The sequence below is a fragment of the Balaenoptera physalus genome (assembly GCF_965194825.1).
Source record: "Balaenoptera physalus genome assembly, chromosome: 16".
NCBI lineage: Eukaryota > Metazoa > Chordata > Mammalia > Artiodactyla > Balaenopteridae > Balaenoptera > Balaenoptera physalus.
The window spans coordinates 68596455-68621304 of NC_138898.1; the positions used below are offsets into that span (position 1 = coordinate 68596455).

Below are 24850 nucleotides of genomic sequence, written 5' to 3' on the forward strand. Positions count from 1 at the left end.
AAAAACTCTGGTCAAACCTCTGGCTAGAAGAAATTATAGCAGTGACGTGGTCCTTGGAGAAGACAAAGGCTGAGGGACAAAGTGGTATAAGAGCATCGGGCAGAAAGAGCATCAGTAACTCTAGCGGCACCTCAGGATTGAGGTGAAAGCCCCTCCCTCATTTTAAGTCCCAACATATTCCCTATACTTTGTATATCCGTGGGGATCGGCAGGGAATGCTCCTAGACATGCCTATGATTAAATGTCTCAACACTGTAGCTTGGATCCTGCCTAGAGACAATCAAGCATAGAGGGTAGAGAGATTGTCTTAGGCAAGACTTGTAGTTGGAGGTGATGGAAATAAAACTGGAGTAAGCAAAATAACAATGATAACGACGAATTTGTTGGTTTAAAACTCTACGGGGTCCACATGTCATTGGGCTTCATTTATGGCTCGGTGCAGGCTGTCTTTTCCCAAATCTCAGGTCTCATCTCCTCTGTGTTGGCGCCATCCTTATGTGGGCCATCTCCATGTGACGACAAGATGGCGGCCAGCAACTCCAGGCTTATATTGTACTAGGTCAGTAGCCCCAGGAGCAATGAGCACATCTTTTCTCCAGTAGTTCCATCAGAAGTGCCAATATTGCTCTCTGTGGCCTGAATGAAGTCACGTGTCCATCCCTGAACCAGTCACAGAAGGCAGGAAGGTGGAAGACGATGATCTGAGTCACGTCACCACCTCTGGACTGAAAGTAGGGGAAGGTGACTCTCCAAGAGGAAATCAGGGTGATTTCACTGGAGAAGGGGGAATGGATGTGGGCAGACAGCAGCAACAGATATTCACGGCAGGGAACAGAGCAAGTCAACCCCAAAAGTACACACATACATGCATATGTGCACACATGTGCACGAACACACACACACACACTCACTCATGAGCTGCAAAGACCAGCAAATCGGGCTCCAACCAGTTCTGGACCCAGTGAGGTAGAGTAATATGAGTGCCAAGAGCCAGTCTATACAACTCACTCTCAGAAGTCCCTCTCCTGGGCTTCCCAGGTGGCGCAGTGGTTAAGAATCTGCCTGCCAATGCGGGGGACATGGGTTCGAGCCCTGGTCCGGGAAGATCCCACATGCCGCGGAGCAACTAGGCCCGTGCACCACAGCTACTGAGCCTGCGCTCTAGAGCCCGCGAGCCACAACTACTAAAGCCCTCGAGCCTAGAGCCCGTGCTCCACAACAAGAGAAGCCACTGCAATGAGAAGCCTGCGTAACCCAACTAAGACCCAATGCAGCCAAAAGTAAATAAATAAATAAATAAAATAAAAAGTCCCTCTCCTGTCCCTTCCGCAGTAGAGAAAGGGACCAACAGGCAGCAGGAATGTAAACCTGTTGAACACCCTGCTCACTTTCACCTTAACAGTTGGCAGAAGACAGACTCTCTAGAAAACAGAACACAGCGATAACCATTCCCTTTCCCAGCCCAAGAGCTTTCAAACTGGTGGTTTGGGCATATTCTAAACGTGCGATCATCAAGGGATAATAGAAATGTGCCTGGATGGTGAGGCATTCACGCTCGATTGTGTGGCAGGAGAGGTCCCCTTAGCGCTGAATCATCTGCCACCTTGGAAATGACAGTAACAAGACTTAAGCTGCCAGATTGCTTATATAACCTGCATATTCACGTAGCAGAAACAGTGATGCTTCGCAAATCAGTCAAGTGGCATCATGGAAGGCATGTGACATATCCATGTCATATTTCCCAAATAAACAGATTTTACACGGTGACATCAAAGTACAGACACTCTGTCTTCACAGTCTCTGAACTCAGGGCCCAGATGCCACTCTGCCGTAGGACGAGTCTGGGGATACCTTGTAGTTTTTGACCCTCTCTCTATGGACTCTCCAAAGATTCAATCTATGCTTCTCCCCATATTCCTGGTGCCTCGGATGCCCAGAACCGAAAAGCCAGATTTTCACACCAAGGTGGAATTTTCAGACTCCAGGTTCTTGGAAGAGGTAGACATTGACCAAACCGACAAGTTTGAATAATATCATTCATTAGGCTAAAGCAAAACAAACAGTCCATCTCTCACTTTCTTGTGTTCTTTGCTGAGCATGGAGAGTTGAATTAGATTGTCAAAATGCACAGATGATTCAACTCCACAGCAAAGGGTTTGGGCTATTCAGACGTTGCATCTGTTGCTGGACTATATTTCTTTGACCTCACTCCTCTTCAAGCTCCAAGCCTGATGGGTCCAGGCTTTATAAGGACTGTAAAAACTTCATCTTTTCACACGCTTGTTGGATAGAGAAAGGGGTGCAGATATAACCATTGAGCTGGTAACTGTGGATAAACCTAGGCACGCCCAAGAGAAACCATCCAGTGGAATGCCATCTGCGTGTCTGGCCATGGGGAAAACACAACCTGTGAAATAAATCATAAGAAGTCTTCCAGAGAGCAAACAGGCCTCACCACGCTCTATCTACCTCTTCAACCACTGCCCATGACATACTTTCTGCTCCAGAAACACCAAACCACTTTCTACATATCCACACATCTTTTTATTTCTCTTCATTTATTTTATCACACAGTCTTATCTCCCTAAAAGCAATTCACACTAATATTATGACCAAGGTGCACCTCCTCCAGGATCCTTTGGGTTAAATTGGGAAAAACTTTTTTTAATCATGGAACTTATATGCTATAAGTTCGCTATATGCTATAACCACGCTATATTACAAATATGTGCTTATGGATTGACCTGCTCTGATGTTTGAGCTATCTGAGCCCAAAGGCTGCATCTTGGTAATTCACTTCTGCATCCCTAACACAGAACGTGGTGCATGAAAAATGCTGGAACTTGGCTAACTGTCCAAACTTTCCTCCTTCTAGGATTTTAGCTAGCTGATACTATTACCCCTGAATTGGATTTGCCTCTTGGTGGGTGTGGAGCCAAAATACACAACCAAGCCAAAGAGCAGGAGAAGGAAGGCTTATTAATTGCAGCAAGTAAGCAGAACACCAGAAATATTTCCCAAAGCAGCATCTCCCCGAACAACAAAATTGGGGAAGTTTTAATCCAAGAGTGCATGCATAGTTATGAAGGGGCTTGAGCAGACGACAATTCAGCATAGAACTGGGGCAAAGGTTGACAGAGTCCGAGCTCTAGTTGATTAAAGTCACGAGGGTCAGCAAAGGTCAGCATCATCTTTCCTTAGGTTCCGGTGAATCTGGTGGTCGAGTGCTCGAGGGGGATGGGGTCCTGCAAAACAGCTCAAGAATGTGCTTCAGGCTGATCTTCACCTTTGAAACAGGACTGGGAGGCTTTACAACTGATATATTGTCCCCATATGGTTACGTTATCTCCCTGGCCAGGTAATAGCTGTTTGTTCTTACATTCTTTTGTTCCCTTAAAATCCTATTGAGGCCTATCCTTCTGCAAGGGCAAGCACTAGGCCCAGGGTCAGACACAAAATGGCTTAGGCCTAACATGGCTGCTCTTATGTCAAGAAAGCCAGGCCTTGTTCTCTTTCTCCAGGGACCCCCTACTCTATCTGTACCAGACACTAAGGCCAGTACCAGACACTAAATACCAAACACTAAGGCCACATGACAATCTAAGTAGAGTATCTTCTTTATCCCTGGCTGAGCAGGGGGCTGTTGACCTCAAATTCTGATTAACTGTGTTGGTGAGCGTGGCCTTAGGCTTACAGCCAAACCTGGCTTTCCTTCCATCTCTATATGTAAACCTTGAAAAGCAAGGATGAAGGAGTTGCTGAGAAAAAAGAGATGTATCACCATCATCACCAGTAGAAAAACTGATGCCAATAAATGATGAAACTGGTCAATGTTTGACTATTTCTAGAAAGACTGTAAGTTGGTTTTCTTGTTTTTAATGACAAAACCCATAGAACCCTCCTACACTGTTAATGGGAATGTAAGTTGGTGCAGCCACTGTGGAAAACAGTATGAAGGGTCCTCAGAAACTAAAAACAGAACTACCTTATGATCTAATAATTCTGCTTCTGGGCATATATCTGAACAAAACTATAATTCAAAAAGATACATGCTGCTATGTTCATAGCAGCACTATTCACAACAGCCAAGATATGGAAACAACCTAAATGTCCATCAACAGATGAATGGATAAAGAAGATGTGGTACCTATATACAGTGGAATACTACTCAGCCATGAAAAAGAACAAAATAATGCTATTTGCAGCAACATGGATGCAACTAGAGATTATCATAGTAAGTGAAGTAAGTCAGAAAGAGAAAGACAAATACCATATGGTATCACTTACATGTGGAATCTAAAATATGACACAAATTTACCTATTTATGAAACAGAAATAGAATCACAGACACAGAGAACAGATTGGTGGTAGCCAAGGGGGAGGGGGTTGGGGGAGGGGTGAGGTGGGAGCTTGGGGTCAGCAGATGTAAGCTTTTATGTATAGAATGGATAAACAACAAGTTTATCCTGCTGTAGAGCACAGAATATTCAATATTCGATGATAAACCATAATGGAAAAGAACACACACAAAAAAGAATGTATATATATGTATAATGGAAAAAAAAAGTGACAAAACCCATAATGATAACAAAATGTACTATGAAGAAACAGGCTTCATCAAAAATGGAGTGCAGTTGTTTCCTGAGTCTGGTGGACAAGACTGCATGGGAGGGTCAGAGAGAGACTTTGGTGCTTTATATCATCTCCCCAGTGTTGTCCTCGCAAATACAAACCAGTTCATGGCTGGGGGAGGTCCCTCTGGCAGCTGTCCTGCCCCAGTCCACTCAAAGGCAAAGCTTCATATAAAGGGGTGGATTGCTAGGCTGAGGATGTCCCCATCCGCCTTAGGGTTTATAGGCGACATCCGAAACTGGTGTAAAGAGGAGGACAGAGCAATGCCATTTCGTGGATCCATCAGACAAATTCAACAATATCTGTTAAAAATGATCTAAGTGCATCTCCTTCCAAAAGTCTACAAGGAGACATTGCTGAGAAAAAGAAATACGAAGGACTCTTACATATAAGAAAAGTGCTGACTTTCTCACCAAGGAGAAATGCCACTTAAAACTACAATGAGATGCCATTTTCACTTTATCAGGGTGGCAAGAATTATAAAGTTTGATCATACATTGCGCGAGGGAAAAAGCTCTTTCATATATTATTGATGGAAGAATAAATTGGTATAATCTCTATGATGAGAAATTTGTCAATATCTATCAAAATTACAAAAGCCCATAGGCTTTACCCAGTAAATTTGCTTCTAGAAATTTACTCTATAGATATAGCTGCATAGAAGAAAAATGTTGTATGTACATGGTTATTCATTGCAGCATTGTTAATAAAGACAAAAGAATGGAAGGGACATGCATTTATATCAAAAGGGGTCTATTTAAATAATTTATGGTGTATCTATACGGCGCACTATTATATAGCAGGGGAAAAAAATTAAGTTTAATTTTATGTACTGATATGGAAGCTTTTCAGTATATATTACAGTGGTGGGGAAAAAAAGGAAATTGCAGAAGAAAATCTACATTATGATACCACTATGTAAAAACGTATGTGTGTATTTATGCAAATACAGAGGAAAAGGTCTGGTTACCAGGAGTGTGACGGTATTTCTTGAAGGCAAGTTATTCAAATGAATATGATTATGACACGGGTGTTCCCTCTGGGTATTGATGTTAGAAAATTGCCCTTGGTAAATATTCCTACAGTCACAGACATTTTTGAAGCTGGAAGAGTTCTTAGAAATTATCAAGCCCAACCCTCTTACTCTACAGATGAGTGAACTGAGGCCCAGGTTGTTGACTGCAAAGGCTGGATAGGAATCCAGGTCTTTCCCAACACGAAAAAGGCACCCACCAAAAAGGTTCCAGTCTTCATTTAAAACTTACCTTTATTACAACTGCTACATTTTCTTGGAAGCCTTCCCACCTGCTCCAACCCCACCTCAGCCCCAAGGAAACACTTCCCTGTGCTAAACAGAGGTGAGAGAAGGAAGTTGATCTCACAAAGGGGAAGGCTGCTTGGGAAATCAAGTGTGGTCTTTCTAATAGCAGAGGGTGATGCACCATCAGTTTAATTCCTATTCATTTGTGGTGCTTATTAGCGTGTCTGAAAATATAAGCTGAGTAATTGGAGCATTAGAATTGATTAATTGAAGTAAGCTTTTGGTGTAAATACACCTGGAGAGATTTTTCCAGGTGGGATTCTCTACTAAAGATTTGGAGAAATTCAGACCTCTGAACATGGAAATAAGAATGGTGTGGTGGTTTTAAAACATGGCTGCAAATTTGTTTACGTTCCTGCCACAAGGGTTGGGGTCCGTGTCCCCTCCCCTTGAATCCGCATGAGCTCATGACTGCCTCAGCTTATAAAGGATGGCAGAAGGGCTGCCATGCGACTTCCAAGACCAGGTCACCCAAAGCCATGCAACTTCCACCTGGCAGCTTCTACTTGCTCTTGGGGCCATGAGCCGCTGTGAAAGAAGTCTGACCACCCTGAGGCCGCCATGTTGAAAGGAAACCCAAGCCACTGGGAAAGACCACTTACAGGTACCCCAGTCGACAGTCCCAGCCAAGCCCAAATGGTAGACCTGCGAGTGAAGAAGCCTTCAGATGATTCCAGGTCCCACCCATTCATCACCAGCTCTTCAAACCTTCCCAACTGAGGGCCCAGGCAAGGTAGCCCCAATATTTCCTGCCCAAAGTCCTGACCCTCAGAATCTGTCAATGTAATACAATAGTTGTTTTAAGCCACTAAATTTGGGGTGGTTTGTTATCGATATAGATATAGCAATAGGTAACCAGAGCAGATAGATGCCATGACAGTAAAACTGCCCAGTTCCTGTGGCCCTAAGAAACAACCTGCTCCAGGCACTAGTTTTGACTCCCATGCGGAGATGATTTCTTACCTCCTTAACTGAGCCACACCTTAACTTTGCTTGTACCTTTACTTTAGGAACAATAACCCACTGCTGTTCCTATTAGCCTGTCTGTTTCCACCTTGAGACTAGGAGATCCTCAGTCACAGAGCTCTCTCTTCTTCATCTTTAGTAACCCAGTACAGCGCCTGGACCCCAACAGGGGCTCATGACCTGTTCGTTGGATGGATTTCTGCCTTCACCCAGCAAGGACTCTCTTCTGTGGGGCCCGGAAGACAGGGCAAACTAGCCATCAGAGCTGAAAATAATGGTAGAGATTAGCTAACTCACCCCTTTCACTTTACCAGGCCCAGAAAGGAGGAGTGGCTGGCCCAGGGAAACACAGCTGGTTAGTGAGCTATGCCCAGTGCCCCCTGCGCCCTTCCCCAAACCACCACTGAGGCGAGTCCTCGGAGGAGGCAGGGGGCAGGGTGGTTAAAGGCACGGGCTCCAGACGCACAGCCCTTGTCCAGGATCCTGGCTGGCCACCCTCGCTGCTATGTAGCGGTAGCTTCTCCAGAAGGAAGGAAAGGGACTGGACTTTTCACACCCAGCCAGCCCCACCCTCCACTGAAGAATAAACGGCTCTTCTCGGTTTCCAAGGTCTGAATCCTTCCTTTTAGATCTAAATTCCTGTTGGAGGAGGAAAGCAGTAGACTAAGCTTTTTTGCATTGAATGACTTTAAACGTCAGGGTTTGGAGATATGGAGAGAGAACAATAATGAAAGGAGAAAAGGAATCTGAATCCACACGACTGGCCTTAGAGAGGCCAACAGACTAGGGCAGTTGTTCTCAGCAGGGGGCCTGTGCCCCCAGGGGTCATTTGACCAAGTCTCGAGACACTTTTGGTTGTCACAACCAGGGGCTGCAACTGGCACCTCGTAGGCGAGGCCAGGGATGCTGCCGAACACCCTACAATGCACAGCACAGCCCCCCACAATAACGAAATATCCCGTCCCAAATGTCAATAGTGCCAAGGTTGGGAAGCCCTGGGCCAGGGAAAGGACAGCTGTGAGGGGCCCCCTTTGAGTCCCCAGGAGCAGAGGCCGGGGCCCGGGATGGCTCACAGGGAAGCCTACTCAAGCTTGCGGTGGGCCTTCACTCTGCCGGCACTTCAAGACCTTCTCCACCAGTTGGCTGGTCCCCAAGTGAGGGTGTTCCCCAGCAACGCCCCCAGGGCACCAACAAGCTCCAGGAGACAGGAGTCGGGACAGGAGTGGGGACAGACCAGGACATATCAGTGCACTCTGAGCTGGGAACACGGGCCTCTCTATTACAGCGTCTGAGCAGAGTTCTCTGAGCAAGGTCTGTGGCGAGAGAGGTGGTAGAAGATAGTGTAACCGGCTGGGACGAAGCCCATGTCTCCAAAAGCATTAAAGCAGAAGTGACTCAGACCACCCGCTAATGACTGTGATTATTTGGCTGCCTATGAGACAGTTTAAGAGATGATTTGTGAATTTAATTTTTAACTAAGGCAGAAGCCCTTGGGGGCCTCTGGAGTTCAAGCATGAAAAAGGAAAATCTATTGCTGGAAGGAGAGGGCTCGGAGGGCCCCCCTCCAGCCTGGAGGAGGTATCTTCCTACCCGTCCGGTGGCCCAGCAGCCGGCAAGGGAGCCCAAGTATGAGGTCACTAATCCACACTGAGATCAGGGGTCAGGGCTGGACAACTCAACAAAACTGTGCACTTTGGTGTTCTAGAAATTTCTTTAGATAAAATAGTAAAAATAAGGAAAGCATCCAAGTTTTCTACCTCTTTCTTAAGTTCTAATCTTAAAAGTGAGCTACACTGCTCACTTCACTAACACCGAACCCAGCACTCGAATTCCTGGGATCTAGCCTCCTCTCCCCCACTGATGTCCAAGTGATCTTGAATTCTCAATTAATCTTGCTGAGTTTGGATTCTCTATGTGGGACTAATAGTGCCACCCTTGGTTATCTCGCAGGGCCATTTGCAGCCTCCATCCCAGGGGAGGTGAAAGCATTGTACAATAAATACTCTCTGGCAGGTCCACCCCGCTCATCTGGTTCTCCCTGAGGGCTGGCAAAAGCACCCTTTTACTTCTCAAGGGCGCTAGGGCAAAAAAAAAACAAACATGTCCAACCTGAGACAAAGTCACAACCCTGGCCAAAAAAAGAAATGCAGATAACATTCTCCCTCAGGGTGAACTCCATTGAGATTCCATAGACGTGGGTTCAAGTCCTAAGTCCACCACAGACAGTTGTTTTTTTTTTTTAACTTATTCTGGCAAAAAAATAACATTAAATTTACCATTTTAACCATTTTTAAGTGTCCAGTTGAATAGTGTTAATAAGTATAGTCATATTGTGCAATAGATTGCTAGAACTTTTACATCTCTTTAAATTAAATTAAATTAATTTATTTACTTGGCTGCATCGGGTCTTAGTGGTGGCACGCGGGATCCTCATTGTGGCATGCAGGACCTTTTGTTGCAGCGTGCGGGCTCTTCACTGCGGCGCACAGGCTCTCTAGTTGTGGTGCGCGGGCTCAGTAGTTGCACCATGCCGGCTTAGTTGCCCCGCAGCATGTGGGATCTTAGTTCCCCAACCAGGGATCAAACCCACGTCCCCTGCATTGGAAGGCGGATTCTTAACCCCTGGACCACCAGGGAAGTCTCTAGAACTTTTACAACTTACAATGCTGAAACTCTGTACCCACTAAACACTAATTCCTCCTTCCCCTGCTCTTGGCACCTCCCTCTCCATTTCCCGTTCCTATGAGTCTGACTACTTTAGATACTTCCTGTGAGTGGAATCATATAGTCTTTGTCCTTTTGTGGTTGGCTTATTTCACTGAGCATAATGTCCTCCAGCTTAGTCCATGTTATAGCAAGTATCAGAATTTCCTTCTTTTTTTAAGGCTGAATATTCTTTTGCATGTATGTACCACGTTTTCTTTATCTATTCATTTACTGATGGAACATCTGAGTTGGTTCCACTTCTTTGCTATTGCCACTCTTGCTGCAATGAATATGGGTATGCAAATATCTCTTCAAGATCTTGTGCTTTTTTTCATTTTGGTGTTTTATTTATGTTAAGTTTGTTTTTCATGCTATGTTATTCGTTTTATTTTTTCCAGCTTTATTGAGGTGTAATTAACAAATAAAATTGTATATATTTAGGGTGTACATGATGATTTAATATACATATACATTGTGAAATGATAACCACCATCAAGTTAATTAACACATCCTTCACCTCACATAGTTGCCATTTTTTTGTGAACACTTAAGATCTACTCTCTTAGCAAATTTAAAGTACACAATACAGTATGATTAACTATAGTCACCATGCTGTACATTATCCATCTTCCAGCTGGAAGTTTGTACCCTTTGACCAACATTTCCTCATTTCCCCCACATCCAGTCCCTGGAAACCACCATCTCCTCTCTGGTTCTATGAGTTTGACTTTTTTAGATTCCAAGAAAATGTGCTAAATATATACAATGGAATAAAAAAGAAGGAAATCTTGCCATTTGTAACAACACGGATGAACTTGGAGGACATTATGTTACGTGAAATAACCCAGACACCGAGAAGCAAATACAGTATGATCTTGCTTATACATGGAAGCTAAAAAAGTCAAGATCCTGCTTTGAATTTTGGGTAGTATGTATCCAGAAGTGGGATTGCTGGATCATGTGGTAATCCTTTTTTTAAATTTTTTGAGGCAACTCCATCCTGTTTTCTATAGTGGCTGCACTATTTTACATTCCCACCAACAGTGCACAAAGTTTCCAATTTCTCTGTGTCCTTGACCATACTTGTTATTTTCTCTTCTTTTGAAAGTGGCCATCCTATTGTGTGTGAGGTCGCTACAGACAGTTTTGAGAAATTCAGTGTCCCTCTCTGGGTCAGGACAAGGGAAACCAGCTGAATTGGTTTAGAAGATCTTTCATATTGCTCTCAGCTCTGAAAATCTCAGTTAACAAATCAGTCTTGGGGTGGGGATCAAATAACATCATAGACATGAAAAAATAATCTTTGTCAGTTGAGAAGGGCTATACAGCTCTCAAAGAGCAGATCATGTAAGAGCTAAGACAGCAGACTCGACAGTCAGACTATCCTAGGTTCCATACTGAGATATGCTGACCACAAGCCTTGTGACATTGTCAGTTTCTCTACCAGTAAGATGCAGGTGATAATCCCCCCATACCGCCCGTCAGAGGGCTGATGAGAAGACCAGACCAAATCACAGGAGACAACAGACTTGAGTAATCAGCAGGATGCTGTTCCTGGCTAAGAATGAGAACGGAAACTATTTGTTCCATTAACAAATGAGGCACATAGACTTGTACACTTTAAATGGGTTGATTATACAGCCTGGGACTTATATCTCAATAAACTATTTCTTAATGAGGAACATAGAGGCCCTCAAATAAGGTGCCGATGCTTACCATTAAGGTAGACACAGAATCACAGAAATGACACAAGCTTTGGGGTCAGACAAACCTGAACACATTTGAATCTCAACTCAGCCTCCTGGTTACTATGAGATTTTAACTCTCTCTGAACTTTGGTTTATTCAGCTGGAACACATAGATTTTTTAAAAATTACTTTTCAAGATTGTTCTGTCACATATAATGTTTCTACCTGCCATGTAACAGGTGCTCAATAAATGATAACTATTATTTCTGTGTTGCTATCCCTTCCTAAGAAACCTGGCCTTCCTGAAGGTACTAGTATAGCCCAAGGGCCTCCGAACACAGGAGGAAAAGGTGTGAAAAAAGGGGAGAAGACAGGGTTTTGTATTCACAAATACTCCTTTCCCAGAAACAAGCCATTTATCAAAGTACCAGCTTCTCGTTTACTGTCAAAACACAAAGGCTAATTACATTTGAAGAACAATGGCCTACAAGAGCAAAAGAGGCAGGGCCTCTTCAATTAATGGAGAGAGGAAGGGGGGGTCTCTAGCACACAATATTTTGGACATCGGATTGCAACGGTTTAATTAGCTATTGCTATGGACTTTGGATCATCTGTTGTTCTAGAAGCCATTAGTCATCTGTAGCTTTTAAGCATATCATTTAGATTCCCTCATTCAACAAATGCTTTCTGAACACCCGATCCACGCCAAGCACTGGGCTCAACACTGAGGATACAGCACGGTCTAGTGGAAGATAGACGGCTTAGCCCACTAATGGGCGTCTCAAACTAATTCTAACAGAGCTCCAGTTTTATCCAACCCCATGCCCCTCCCTCATCATCCACCTTTCCAGAAAAGGCCTCTGCATCTTTCCAGTTGTTCATGTCAACAACCATGGAGTCATCCGTGAGTCTCTCTTTCTACGACACCTTACATCCATGATATCAACAAGTTCTGTTGGTTCTCTTGCCAAAAGCGCTCTTGATTCCATCCACTCCTCTGCCGACGCACGGCCATTACCGCCAGCCCGAGGCTCAGCAAAGGTCTCTCTTAAAAAAGTGGGATTTTTTTTTTCTGTGTCTCTACCTGCTTCCCATTGCAGTCCACACAACATCCAGGGTGATCTTTTAAAATGGTGAATCATGTTATGCCATGGCTCTGCTTACAACACTTCACAGTCTGCCCAAGGCTCTTAGATGGGAATCCAAATTCCTGAGCTGACCTATAGGTTTCCACAGGCTCTGTCCCCACCCACCCCTGTAACCTCAATCCAGACTGCACTCCGGATTGCTGACTAAGCTCTAGGCCCATCAAGCCCTTTCTTGCCTCTGAGTCTTTGCCCTGCTGTTCCCCTTGCTCTGCTCTTTCCGTCTATGCACAAGCCTAGTCCCTTCCCAACTTTCAGTTGAAATAGTACTTCCTCAAAGAGGTTTTTCCGGACCTTGCTGTCTAAGTGACTTCTTCCAGTTATTCTAGCTCATCACCTTATTTGTTTCTTGCACAGCATTCGCTCCGTGATAACCATCTTGCGCGTTTGTTGGTTCACTGGACATCATTTTCCCACTAGTCAATGGGTACTCTGATGGAAGGGGCTTTTGTCTATCTTGTTCACAGATAGACCTGTTTTGCCCAGTGGAAGGTAAGCAGATGTGACACACACCATATCCAGGCCGGAGCTACAAGGACGCTCCTGTGGTTCGGTTCTGCCCCTCTTGAGCTTCCATCACTCAGCATGAGAGCGGCACGCCCCTGACGTTGGTTGTTCCTCGAGAAGACATGTGGAACAGGGCCAGCCCAGCCCAGCCCAGGAGAGCCATGGGCCGCCTGCAGCTCTGAGGGAATATAAGCTAGAAACTTACACCTTTGGGACTGGGGGTTGTTTGTTGCTGCAGGAAAAGCTATCACATTTCCAAAGTCTCAATGACCTCCAGCAAGAGACTTACTCTCTCCGGTTCCTAATTTCCTCATTGGTGAAGTTGCACTAGATAATTCCATACTCCTTCCTACTTAAAAACTGTGAATGGACTTGAGGACACGGGGAGGGGGAAGGGTAAGCTGGGACGAAGTGACGGAGTGGCATGGACATAGATACACTACCAAATGTAAGATAGATAGCTAGTGGGAAGCAGCCGCAGAGCACAGGGAGATCAGCTCGGTGCTTTGTGACCACCTAGAGGGGTGGGATAGGGAGGGTGGGAGGGAGACGCAAGAGGGAGGGGATATGGGGATATATGTATGTGTATAGCTGATTCACTTTGTTATAAAGTAGAAACTAACACACCATTGTAAAGCAATTATACTCCAATAAAGATGTTAAAAAAAAAAAGAATAAAGCTACTACAAACATTCAAAAAAAAAACTCTGGGTTTTTGGTTAAGATTTTTTCACTTCTCTAAATTATAGTATTGTTTGGGGGTTCAATCATTTTTTTCCTTTCCAACTGTACAAGTTAATTAGGCAACTTCAACTTACAGAACTCCAGACAGGCAGTTAATGATGCCAAACTAGCTAGCACAAAACCAGAGTGCAAAGGCCTGTGATGGTTTAAGCTGCTGCAGCAGAACTTCTATTCTAAAGACCCTGAGATTTAAAAAAAAAAATCTATAGAGCACAAACCTGCCACATTCAGCTGCCCCGGTTATTTATACGAGCATTTCCCAATTCAAATTGCATGCTCAAATCAAATTTCCCTAGTTTATGCCTTCTTCAGCAATTACTTAAAGGCAGTTTACCTCTCTCTGGAGGAACATAGCAGAAAGGCCTATAGACAAAATCTCGTTGACTCAGGAGGAGAGAAACGAACTCCAGACCTGGTGCCGCAGAAGTCACTTTGCCCACGGAAGTGAACACCGATGGGCCTCCAGGCTGTTTTTCAGCCTCGCTGATGAGAAAAAAATTCTCTAAAGGAGGAGGGGGAGGCTCACGGAAACTGAAGGAGAGGGGTAAGCCTGGGGGGTGGGGAGGAAGGGACCACCTTCTCTTCACAGAGTTCCTTTTGTGCGGGTAAACAGGTTAACAGCTAAAGCTGTTCCCACTTCAATGTGATTGAGAGAAGTCAAAACGGGACAGGGAGACCATGATCATTTCTGCACCTGAAAGTTTCTAGGTTCTTGAAAATTCACCCGAAACAAGATGAGCCCTACCAAAAAACTATGCAATGGACAAAATTTATCTTCACTGTACCGTCAACTTGTCCTTAATTCACTTTTCACCATTTAGAAGGATTTTCTCGTCCTCCATCAAAGAAACATCATTTGTTCATTCATTTACTCCACAGAGGGCTCTCATTGGTTAGGCCTGGGCCATGTGTCCTCAAGCCAATTAGTATGGCCCGGACAATGCAGTGTTCTGATTGGTCAGGTCATGCTTCCATTCATTTATTTTCCTAGTCACTAATTCTATCTTACATTTCCTCCTTCATTCAGTTGTTCAACTTGGTGGATCGTATCTTGGTTTGCCTGCCTGACACCTACCACCTTTTTTTTTAGTAACAGCACTCTGGATTTATTTAGGGGGCTAGTTTCCCACTGTTCCCATCATATAGGGTAGGGCGTGAATGCTCTACTCACACCCTCTACTCCATTTCCTCTATGCTAGAGTTAGACACATGACACAGACCTGACCAGTCAGAATATTGCAACGTCTGGGCAGATGGCAATTGGTTTGAGGATGAACATGTGGCCCAGGTTCAAGCAATGAGAATCCTCCCTGGAACTTTTGCTGGAATTATCAGGAGAAATGAAGAGAAATTCTAATAACTTACTGTGAATAAATGAATCAAGACAGGAAGCATCTCACTTTGCTGTGTAGCAGAAACTAACACAACACTGTAAATCAACTATACTCCAATAAAAATTAATTTAAAAAAATCAAGACCATCAGCAGGCAGTATCAACATAGATAAAATATCTCTAATTACAAAATATATAGTGGAGAGAAGAGTCAGAGCTGTGATGTTAATCTGGAATCTGTCACTTACCAGCTTGGAAGACCTTGGGCAAGTCACCTCCATAAACGTCTCCTTATCTGAAAAATGGAAATGACAATGAGTATTCTCCTGCCTAATAGTCTATGAATATGCCACACCCCCTCTCCCATCCAGGTGGCTGGAAGTAAAGAACTTGCAATGGTGGCGTTGCAAGATGGAAGCGTTCCAGACCCCTGAGTCACTGTTCAAGGAAAAAAGCCAAGGAGAGCCACCAGAACCACATCCAACTGTGATGGGAAAGAGGAACACATCCTTGTTGTATTAAACCAGAAATGTGGGGTTTATTTTACTGCAGCATAGCAGAGCCCAGCCTGACTAATATAATAATCATGGGCTCAGTTATTCACAGATACGTGGCAAGTCCATGATATGAAGCCATTTTGCCAAGATGTGACTTTGAATGATGTGTCCTGATGCAGTCATGGCAACAAAGGAAAGAGATGCTCTTTCTGCTGCCCAGCATCTATTTCCAGGCCATCTCAGTGGTTTGTGAGAAAGAGAATATTTGAAATTGGGACTGTTCCTATAGTCCACCCTAAGTGTGTGGGGATTATGAAATAACCTCAGTGTATCACCAGCAAAAGATAAGGACCAAGAATCCAACCACTGAAAGGGACAAATCTGGACAAGCCAGTACGTAACTGACTTACTGAAAAGGAGGCAGGCAGAGGTGAGGCAAATTATGAATCTACAAGGTTCTTAATATCTTAATTGGTAATATCCTCTGCAGTGGAGGAAATACAGACACAGTGATTGAAATCATGAGCTTTGGAATTAGTTTAATGTAACAAGGATTAAATGCAAAGAGTTAATGGAACAGTGTTTGAATTCCATTTCTGGCCCTTGACTAGTTGAGCAAGTTGCTTTATCTCTCAGCCTGAATTTTCTCATCTGAAATATGAAGATTTAAGAGAGTCCCTACCTCATAGTGTGTTGTAAGGATGAAATTAAATGATCCATATAAAGTGCTTCGTACACAGTAAGAGCTCAATAAATTATCATAATGATATTACTGGCATTGTAAAATAAAGAGTGGACAAAGAGGGATATCTGGAGGAGATGAAGGAATTAAAGGAGAAGGATGATGATATGGTAGTTGGGGAGGGAGCCAAGGGCTACTAGCAATAAAAAGAAGGGGCAGAAAGGAAATGGCAGGTAGAAGATGACCCTTACACAAGAAGAGGCAGGAAGCCCTCTATGAGGAGGCAAGACTCTGTCTGAAATCCACAGAGGAGGAGAGGAAGTGGGGATGAGAACCTAGAGAGAATGTAACAGAGGGAAAAAAAAGAAAATGAAAATGGGCTCTACGCCAGTGAGCCCCAGAAAGAGAAGAGAAATCCAAGAAGGGGTAAAGAATAGAGACAGAGATGAGGGGGAGAAGTAAAACACAGGACTTCAAGGGAGGAGAGCTAAGCATTCAAAGGAAGTCTTGAAAGATTAAATAAAAACACAAAAATGTAGGAGAAGCACAGCTTAAAGTAGAAATGGGTAATAGAAATATCTTATAAACACAGAACGGGAGAAATTACAATGGTTGCACAGGTCCCTAAATCCCAAAAATGCTCAGGTAGCCAAATATATTTTCATTAACCTCAGCACAAATTCATTTGGCAGCAAAACTGGACTTGAGCGGACATGAGGTTATTTATACCCTTTATCCCACATCCCATTTAGCATGAACATTCGTGTATTTCACTGCAGTCATGAGCTGATCATGAAGTGCTACCACAGGCCCCACTGGGGGCGGGACATTGTGGAATGCACGGTATATGCACTACATTATCTTTCTAGTTTCCAGAGCATTCTGAATTCCAAAACACATATGGCCTCAAGGGTTCCAGGTCAGGGTTTGTGGGCTTGTATTGGGAGACAGAGACTGGATATGAGAAACTTGTTTCTAATAATGAAGCTAATGAAAACTACCATTTCTTGAGTGTTTACAACACCCTGAACACTGTCTATTCATTATCTCATTTAATCCCACAATATATCAGGTCCCATCTTACCCTGTATTTGTAGGCATGGCACAGGAGGCTTGCAGAAGTGAAGTAACTTGCCACCAGTTTATGCAGAGCTGGCAAAAGGCAGAATTTAGGATTGGAACCCAGCTGTGTCACTTCCGAGCTTGCACACTTAACCACTGGGCTGTGCTGCTTCTCTCATTAACTGTAGGGAAAGAATGGAATTAAGTGTCTCTTGGGCCTTCACCATAAGAACCATTCCCAGACATGATCTTGGGTAAGTTTTATAATAATTCAATAAAGTCATATCATCATTCCCCATCTAAGGAGCTAAGCAACTTGTTCAAAGTCTCACAGTTAACTGATCAGATACCGAATCCATTATTCTCTCCACTGATTGCAACAATATGGAAAACAAGCTTGTGAGAGTCTTGTTCAACAGAACAGACAGAAGAAAGGTGGGGAACCGCTGCTTTAGAATAAATATTCTCCAGGATGATAGTGGTCATGGTGACAGGGGATGGTCTGGGAGAAGGCTTTGTTCCCCCATAACATACATCAGCATCCCTCGATATACACAACTGAAATTTTCTCATTCTTAAGTACTACAGAAATGTACCTCTAGTCCAAACCTCCTTTCCAACTCAACTCCTAAATCCGTCCTTTATAGAAATTCTGAAACTAAATAAGAGAAATACAAACACTAAAAAGTAGATTATAAAACTGGGAGAAAAATATCCCGGGAGGGTAAAATAGATAATCAAAATGAATGAATGAATAAGACAGATGATGGTAAAATAATGAAAATTCAGCAAGGAATTGATATGCAAACTCTGTGAAAATTCTATCAACTGTGATGACAGGAGAGAATCTTTCACACTCTTCATGGTTTAACAAAACTTTGTAAGGCTCAAAATAACAACATGCGATAAAAAGTCCAAAGATCTGGCCCTTTGTGTGGCCTCCATCATGTCATAGTTGGATCTTGAACAATTAATCCAACATCTCTGAATTTGATCAAATGCTCTCTGTTTCTTACAACCAAACAACTGGTGCAGGTGGGCACAGGGCATGCAACATACACAGGGAAACACTGTCAACTTTGTTAATGTTTCCAATCAGGCGATAGGTGGAGCATTTTGAACATGATTTTGAGCATGTTTGTCTGAACATTCCGAAACAGTACCTTTGCTTCATGCTCGAAATATAGCAACATCTACTTCCTTCTGGACATGTTTGCCAAGCCAAAATATTTTGTCTGTAAAGGTATGCCAGTTCCAATGTTTTGATTTTTTTTTTTTTGGCTTTAACAGTTTGGCAACAGTGTCTTCAGATAGCTGGATGTGGGTATCAGTCAGGATAAGCTAGTTGAGGCTGTGATAACAAATATGCCCAAATCTCACTCACTTAAAACAACAAAAGTTTGTTTCTTGCTCAAAGTTCATCCCACAGTTTGCTAGGGGAGGCTCTGCTTATCTTAATTAATTAAGGGCAAGCTGACAGAGCAGCTACCATCTCAAAAATTGCCAGCTGCCATGCCAGTGAGGAGGAAAGGTTGCCAGAGAATCATGGCCTAAAGGCTCCTTGCCAGAATCAGCGAACATTATGTCCACTCACTGGTCATTGGTCAGAATGCCTTAGCAGCTCTCACCCAACCACAAGAGGCCAGAAAAAGTGTTCCAACCATGTATGCAATAGAGAGGAGAATCAGAAATCTCCATTGATCAGAGGTAATGACTACCTCTCTCTGAACCAATGTGCCTGATGCCACAGTAACTAAGCTTTGTCCCAGGCAGATGAGCAATTCAAAAGCATGATCCAAAAAAATGAACAACAACAAAACAAAAAACAGAAACAAAAACCAAGCTACAGTGTTTCCAAAACATTTTTCTAACTTCACTGTACTTTGAGGTATAATTTTTAATTTACACCATTGCTAGGATGACGTAGTATTCCAAGATAAATTGCATAGCATTGTTCTTCACTTTTTCCCAGCAGGAAAAAACACACATAACTTGTTTTTGCAAAATAATTTTAGGTAAACATAGAAAATATTGAATTTTTTAAAAATTTGCCTCTTGATCTTGATACTGGAAAAGCTTTATCAGAAGTCCAGGCTCTTGTTCAACTGGTCCAAAAAGAATTTGGGTGACAAACACAAAGGAAAAAAAAAAACCCAAAAAACTGAAGCTGAAGAGCAAAGGGAACAAAGAAGCAGTTTATTTAGGGCAGAAACGAAAGTTACACTCACAAAGAAGAGTGTGGGGGGCCTCACAAAAGCGGTGTTTTTTTGATCCACTCTTTATCTTATTTTTAGCCCTCTGAATGGGTGGGTCTTTTTGATTAGGGGTGGAATGTTCATTGAAGGGAAGGCTGAGGCGTGGCCTGGATTGCACCAGGTTGCATCAGCCCCCGGTCTTGTGCATTCATCTCCTGAAGCGCATGGTCTTGTACATGCACTCTAAGAGCTGTTTTCCCTTAAATTTTCCTTTACTAGTCAAGCACCACAAATGGAAGGCCATACAGTGTCATCAGCAACCTGTGCATTTTCATTGCGCATGCTCCACATTTTCATGGTCAGAGTTTCCTGTTCAGATGCTACAAAGTTTCCGTTTTAGTGGCCGGTCCTCCATGCATCACGGCCTCATTAAGTGCAAAACAAGGAGGTGGTCTGCCTTCTGCTTAATGTCTAGACATGAAAAGACTGTCCTTGGGCCCAGCCCTGTCTTTCCTGCCTCAATATCAATTTTTTTTTTTTTTTTTTTTTAGAGCTTGCATGTAGAAAAAAAAAAAAAAGTGTGGTCTGAGAAGGGAACTTACTTCCAATACCTGCAGGATTAGAGGAGGGGGGCTAGGAAAGGGGGAAAGACACAGGGAAGAGCAGAGTTAAAAGGTGTCTAAAAGGCAACTTTACCAGTAGCCAGATTCTCTCAAGTTACAGTGGGCAAGGATGAACTTGAGAATAGATTTATTTTGTATATAATTCTTAAGTCCAAACTCAGAGGTGAAGGAAACATGACTTTCTATATTTTAAAATTATAAATTGATATTATATGGTTAATATCCCTCAGGCTCTGAACCCCCATCCCTGTGAACTAGCAGGAAGTTTAGCCTCTTACTGGAGGCTGATATAGAAGAACTAGTTTCGGGCTTCCCTGGTGGCGCAGTGGTTGAGAATCTGCCTGCTAATGCAGGGGACACGGGTTCGAGCCCTGGTCTGGGAAGATCCCACATGCTGCAGAGCAACTAGGCCCGTGAGCCACAACTGCTGAGCCTGCGCGTCTGGAGCCTGTGCTCCGCAACAAGAGAGGCCGTGATAATGAGAGGCCCGCGCACCGTGATGAACAGTGGCCCCCGCTTGCCGCAACTAGAGAAAGCCCTCGCACAGAAACGAAGACCCAACACAGCCATAAATAAATAAATAAATAAATAAATAAAATTTTAAAACCCCGAAGTTTTTTAAAAAAAAGAAGAACTAGTTTCATGTTGCCGTAGGCATTAGTGAGTGTCTACCACCAGGGTACCATCTGCTTCAGTCTCCATGGTGCCTTCAGTTCTAAAGGTTCTGTGGTTTACAGACCACACCTGGGGTCTGAGAATCCCTGGCAGGCTAAGGACACCCCGTCCCCCTAGGAGCACCACCAGTCTTCCCTGGAGGTCCTGCTACCTCCCAGGAGGACTCCCACCCTGAACCAGTGACCCCTCTCCCTCCCAGCCTCAAGGACTCTCCTCGGCAGCTCACAGCTCCTTCAATACGCCCCTCCTTCTGGGACACCTGGCATCAATGGGCTCAGCTTCATTAACAATAGGAAACCCCATTGCGTTTAGACCGCTTCTGCTTATGACTGACAAAACTCCTGAATCATGAGATGAAAGACTAAACCCTGAGTATATTGAGGGGAAATCACCTCAGAAGGAGGAAACAGAAAGAAAAAGACACCAAGGTGGGTGTAGAGGCCAGTGTGACTTGAATGGAGTGCGTGAAGGAGGGAACCAATAAGTGAATGATGAGACCAAATTAGTGATAGGTCCAAATTATGCAAAAGAAGAAAAATTTCAATAATAATGACTACCATTTATACAGTGCTTACTAACTACAAGCCAGGACAGTCCTAACTCCTAACAACCCTACAAGTTGGCACTATTATTATCTCCATTTCACAGATGAGGAAACTGAGTCAGAAAGGAATGATCGATTCCCTGAGCAAGTGGAATATCAGAACTCAAACTCAGGGAGATGCCCCCAGAATCCGAATGCTGAGACACTACACCGTACTGCCCATCAAAGCAAAGAGTCATAAAAAAGAAGAAGAGTCAAGAGGATGAGAAGAGAAGACAAGCCACAGGCTGGGAGAAAATATTTGCAAAATACACATCTGATAAAGGACTGTTATTCAAAACATACAAAAACCCTTAAAACCCAATAGTATAAAAAAATTATAATTTTTTAAATGGGCTAAAGACCTGAACAGACACCTCACCAGAGGAAACATACAGATGGCAAATAAGCACATGAGAAATGTTCAACATCATATGTCATCAGGGAATTGTAAATTAAAACAACAATGAGATATCACTTTGCACCTATTAGAAAGGTCAAAATCCAGAACAATGACGACATCAAATGCTGGCAAGGATGTGGACCACAGAAACTCTCCTTCATCACTGGTGGGAATGCAAAATGGTTTGGTCAGTCATTTTGGAAGACAGCTTGGCATTTTCTTTTCTTTTTTAAAAATTTTTATTGGAGTATAGTTGATTTACAACATTTGTGTTAGTTTCTGCTTTACAGCAAAGTGAATCAGTTATACATATACATATATCCACTCTTTTCTAGGTTCTTTTCCCATATAGGTCATTAGACAGTATTGAGTAGAGTTCCCTGTGCTATGCAACAGGTCCTTATTAGTTATCTATTTTATATATAGTAGTGTGTATATGTCAATCCCAATCTCCCAATTTATCCTTCCCTGCCCCCTCCCCTGGTAACCATAAGTTTGTTTTCTATACCTGTGACTCTACCTCTGTTTTGTAAATAAGTACATTTGCATCATTTTTTAAGATTCCACTTATAAGCGATATCATATGTCTTTCTCTGTCTGACTTACTTAGTATGATAATCTCTAGGTCCATCCATGTTGCTGCAAATGGCATTATTTCATTCCTTTTTATGGCTGAGTAATATTCCATTGTATATAAGTATCATATCTTCTTTACCCATTCATCTGTCGATGGATATTTAGGTTGCTTCCATGTTTTGGGACAGCTTGGAATTTTCTTACAAAACTAAACATACTATTACCATACAATCCGGTAATTGCATGCTTGGTGTTTACTCAAAGGACTTAAACAATTATGTCCATACAAAACCCTGCACACAGATGTTTATAGCAGCTTTATTCATAATTGCCATAACTTGGAAGCAACCAAGGTGTCCACGAGTAGGTGAACGGATAAAGAGACTGTGGTCCATCCACATAATGGAATATTATTCAACACTAAAAAGAAATGAGCTATTAAGCAATGAAAACACATGGAGGAATCTTAAATGTATATTACTAAGTGAAAGAAGCCAATATGAAAAGGCTACATTCTGTGTGATTCTGACTACATGATGTTCTGAAAAAGGCAAAACTATGGAGGCACTGAAAGGAAAGTAAGAGACAGTAAAAGTGATTTCCAGAAGTTAGGAGGGAGGAAAGGATGCATTGGTGGAGCACAGAGGACTTTTAAGGCAGTGAAACTATCCTGTATGATACTATAATGGCAATATATGTCACTATACATTTGTCAAAACCTAGGTAATGTACAGTGCCAAGAGTGAACTCTGATGCAGACTCTGGACTTTGGGTGATAATGATGTGTCAATGTAGGTTCATCAGTTGTAATAAATGTTCCATTCCAGTGCAGAATGTTGATAATAGGGGAGGCTGGGGGGTGGCGGAGGCAGGGGGTATATGGAATATTTCTGTATCTTCTGCTCAATATTGCTGTAAACGTAAGTTGCTCTAAAAAAAATAAAGTCTATTTAAAATAATAATTAGAAGTGTGTGTGGTAGGGATGGGGGGGACCTAGGTCACTGGAGGCAGAAGAACAAGGTAAAATATAGGGAGATGGATGCAGATTCATGTTTCAAAAAAAAAATACTTCTGTGTAAGGGCCCATGCATTTGATTTATTTATCAAGTATTCACTGGGTAGCCATACCATATACTGTGAGAGAGAACGGTGATAAATCAGTAAAGAGACAAGGTTCCCACTCACATGGACTTACACCCCACCCCCTCTGAGAATGTCACATATTCAAATCTTTCAGAAGGAGAATCTAATTGGGCTATTTAATCAAAATCCTATATATAGAGGCAGGATTCTCACAAAAGGCCACCTCCATAGGCTGCTTTTGGCTCAAGTGCCAATCCCTGCCCAGTTACCTGCGGTCGGGTGGAGGGTTCACATGACATTAAATATGACACGTCAACAAGAGGCTCCAAAGACAGCTGGGGATGTAGAGGCCCTTGGAGTATTAGTGATACCATTCCAGGAAAACCACAGTCTTAAAACTCAGTCTTAGTTACTGTACTCAGATTTCTATTTGACAGGAGCTCAAGGAGGAGCATTAAATTTGAGGGGAAGAAACACAGGCAAAGAAACACATAGTTATACAGAATTGGAAAAACCAACCCCATAATTAGATTCCAGTTCTTTTATATCCAAGACAAGGCTCTGTTAGCGCCGGTTACAGGAGATGCATTCTGGCCCAATCTCCAGCTTTCGGTACCACCTGCTCCCTTTGTGTGAAGGATTGTGATTTTGTACAAGTAAAAAATATAAACAGATTTCTAAAAGGTTCCATTAATAAAGGAAACTAAAAGGCAAAAGAAAAATTCATCTGATTCCCTGGTTCTGATTTATTAGGTGTCAGTGAATAAACAGGGCTCTTTGATGCCAAGTGCGATGCTTTGAAATTGCTGCCCTGCCCCCCATGCAACCAGAAGGACTATTTTGCTGGACGGTGGGATTGATTGGCTAGTGTTTCTGGCTAAAGGATAGTCTCTCTTTACTCTTTGGCTAGTGGGACTGAGTTTGGTTTGATCAGCTAGGACCCAAAACAATTTGTGTATTTCCCCAGCAAAACTGGAATTCTTCCTTTCCATCTGTTGCTGCTTGATTATTTTATTATTGTCCATGATGTCATTATTTTTGCTGTGGTTCATTTGGCATGAACTGAGTCCATTCCCTCCACCACGTGTGGCTTATACAACATCACTAGAAAAAACAACATGCAGAGATTGATTGATGGATGTTACGGAGTATGAATCACTAAAGCTGCTTTTTAGCAGCTGTTTCGTGGCACATCTTCCCCCTCGTGTCCCCTCCGCCCTTTCTAATAGTAATGCAGCATCTTCTCATCCTTGAACACAAGGGAGAAAAATCCAGAGGTCCAATTATCCTTTTAGTAAAGTTCTCATGAGCTTTGAGAGCTGAGAAGCAATACTGTTCTATGTCCCAATGGCTTGAGCCCTGATGGGAGAAGAGAAACTGACACTTGTCTGAGCTGAGAGGCCCTGGGCACCAGCAGAACCACTTTGG

The 24850-nt window shown here is 43.0% G+C and overlaps 2 long non-coding RNA genes across 3 annotated transcripts in view; one reads left to right on the forward strand and one right to left on the reverse strand.

The window, feature by feature from the left end:
• LOC309646346 overlaps positions 1-24850 on the reverse strand; it is a 218325-nt gene that overhangs the window by 159587 nt on the left and 33888 nt on the right. Inside the window, exons 2-3 of one of the 2 annotated variants that reach the window (XR_014255307.1) lie at positions 17306-17465; positions 15287-15337 (exon numbers count right to left, since the gene is read on the reverse strand). This is a non-coding gene — a long non-coding RNA (uncharacterized lncRNA). The remainder of the gene's footprint in view (positions 1-15286; positions 15338-17305; positions 17466-24850) is intronic. The other variant, XR_014255308.1, reaches the window with a different exon arrangement.
• LOC309646348 overlaps positions 1-24850 on the forward strand; it is a 400408-nt gene that overhangs the window by 66966 nt on the left and 308592 nt on the right. The gene's annotated exons all lie outside the window — the stretch shown is intronic.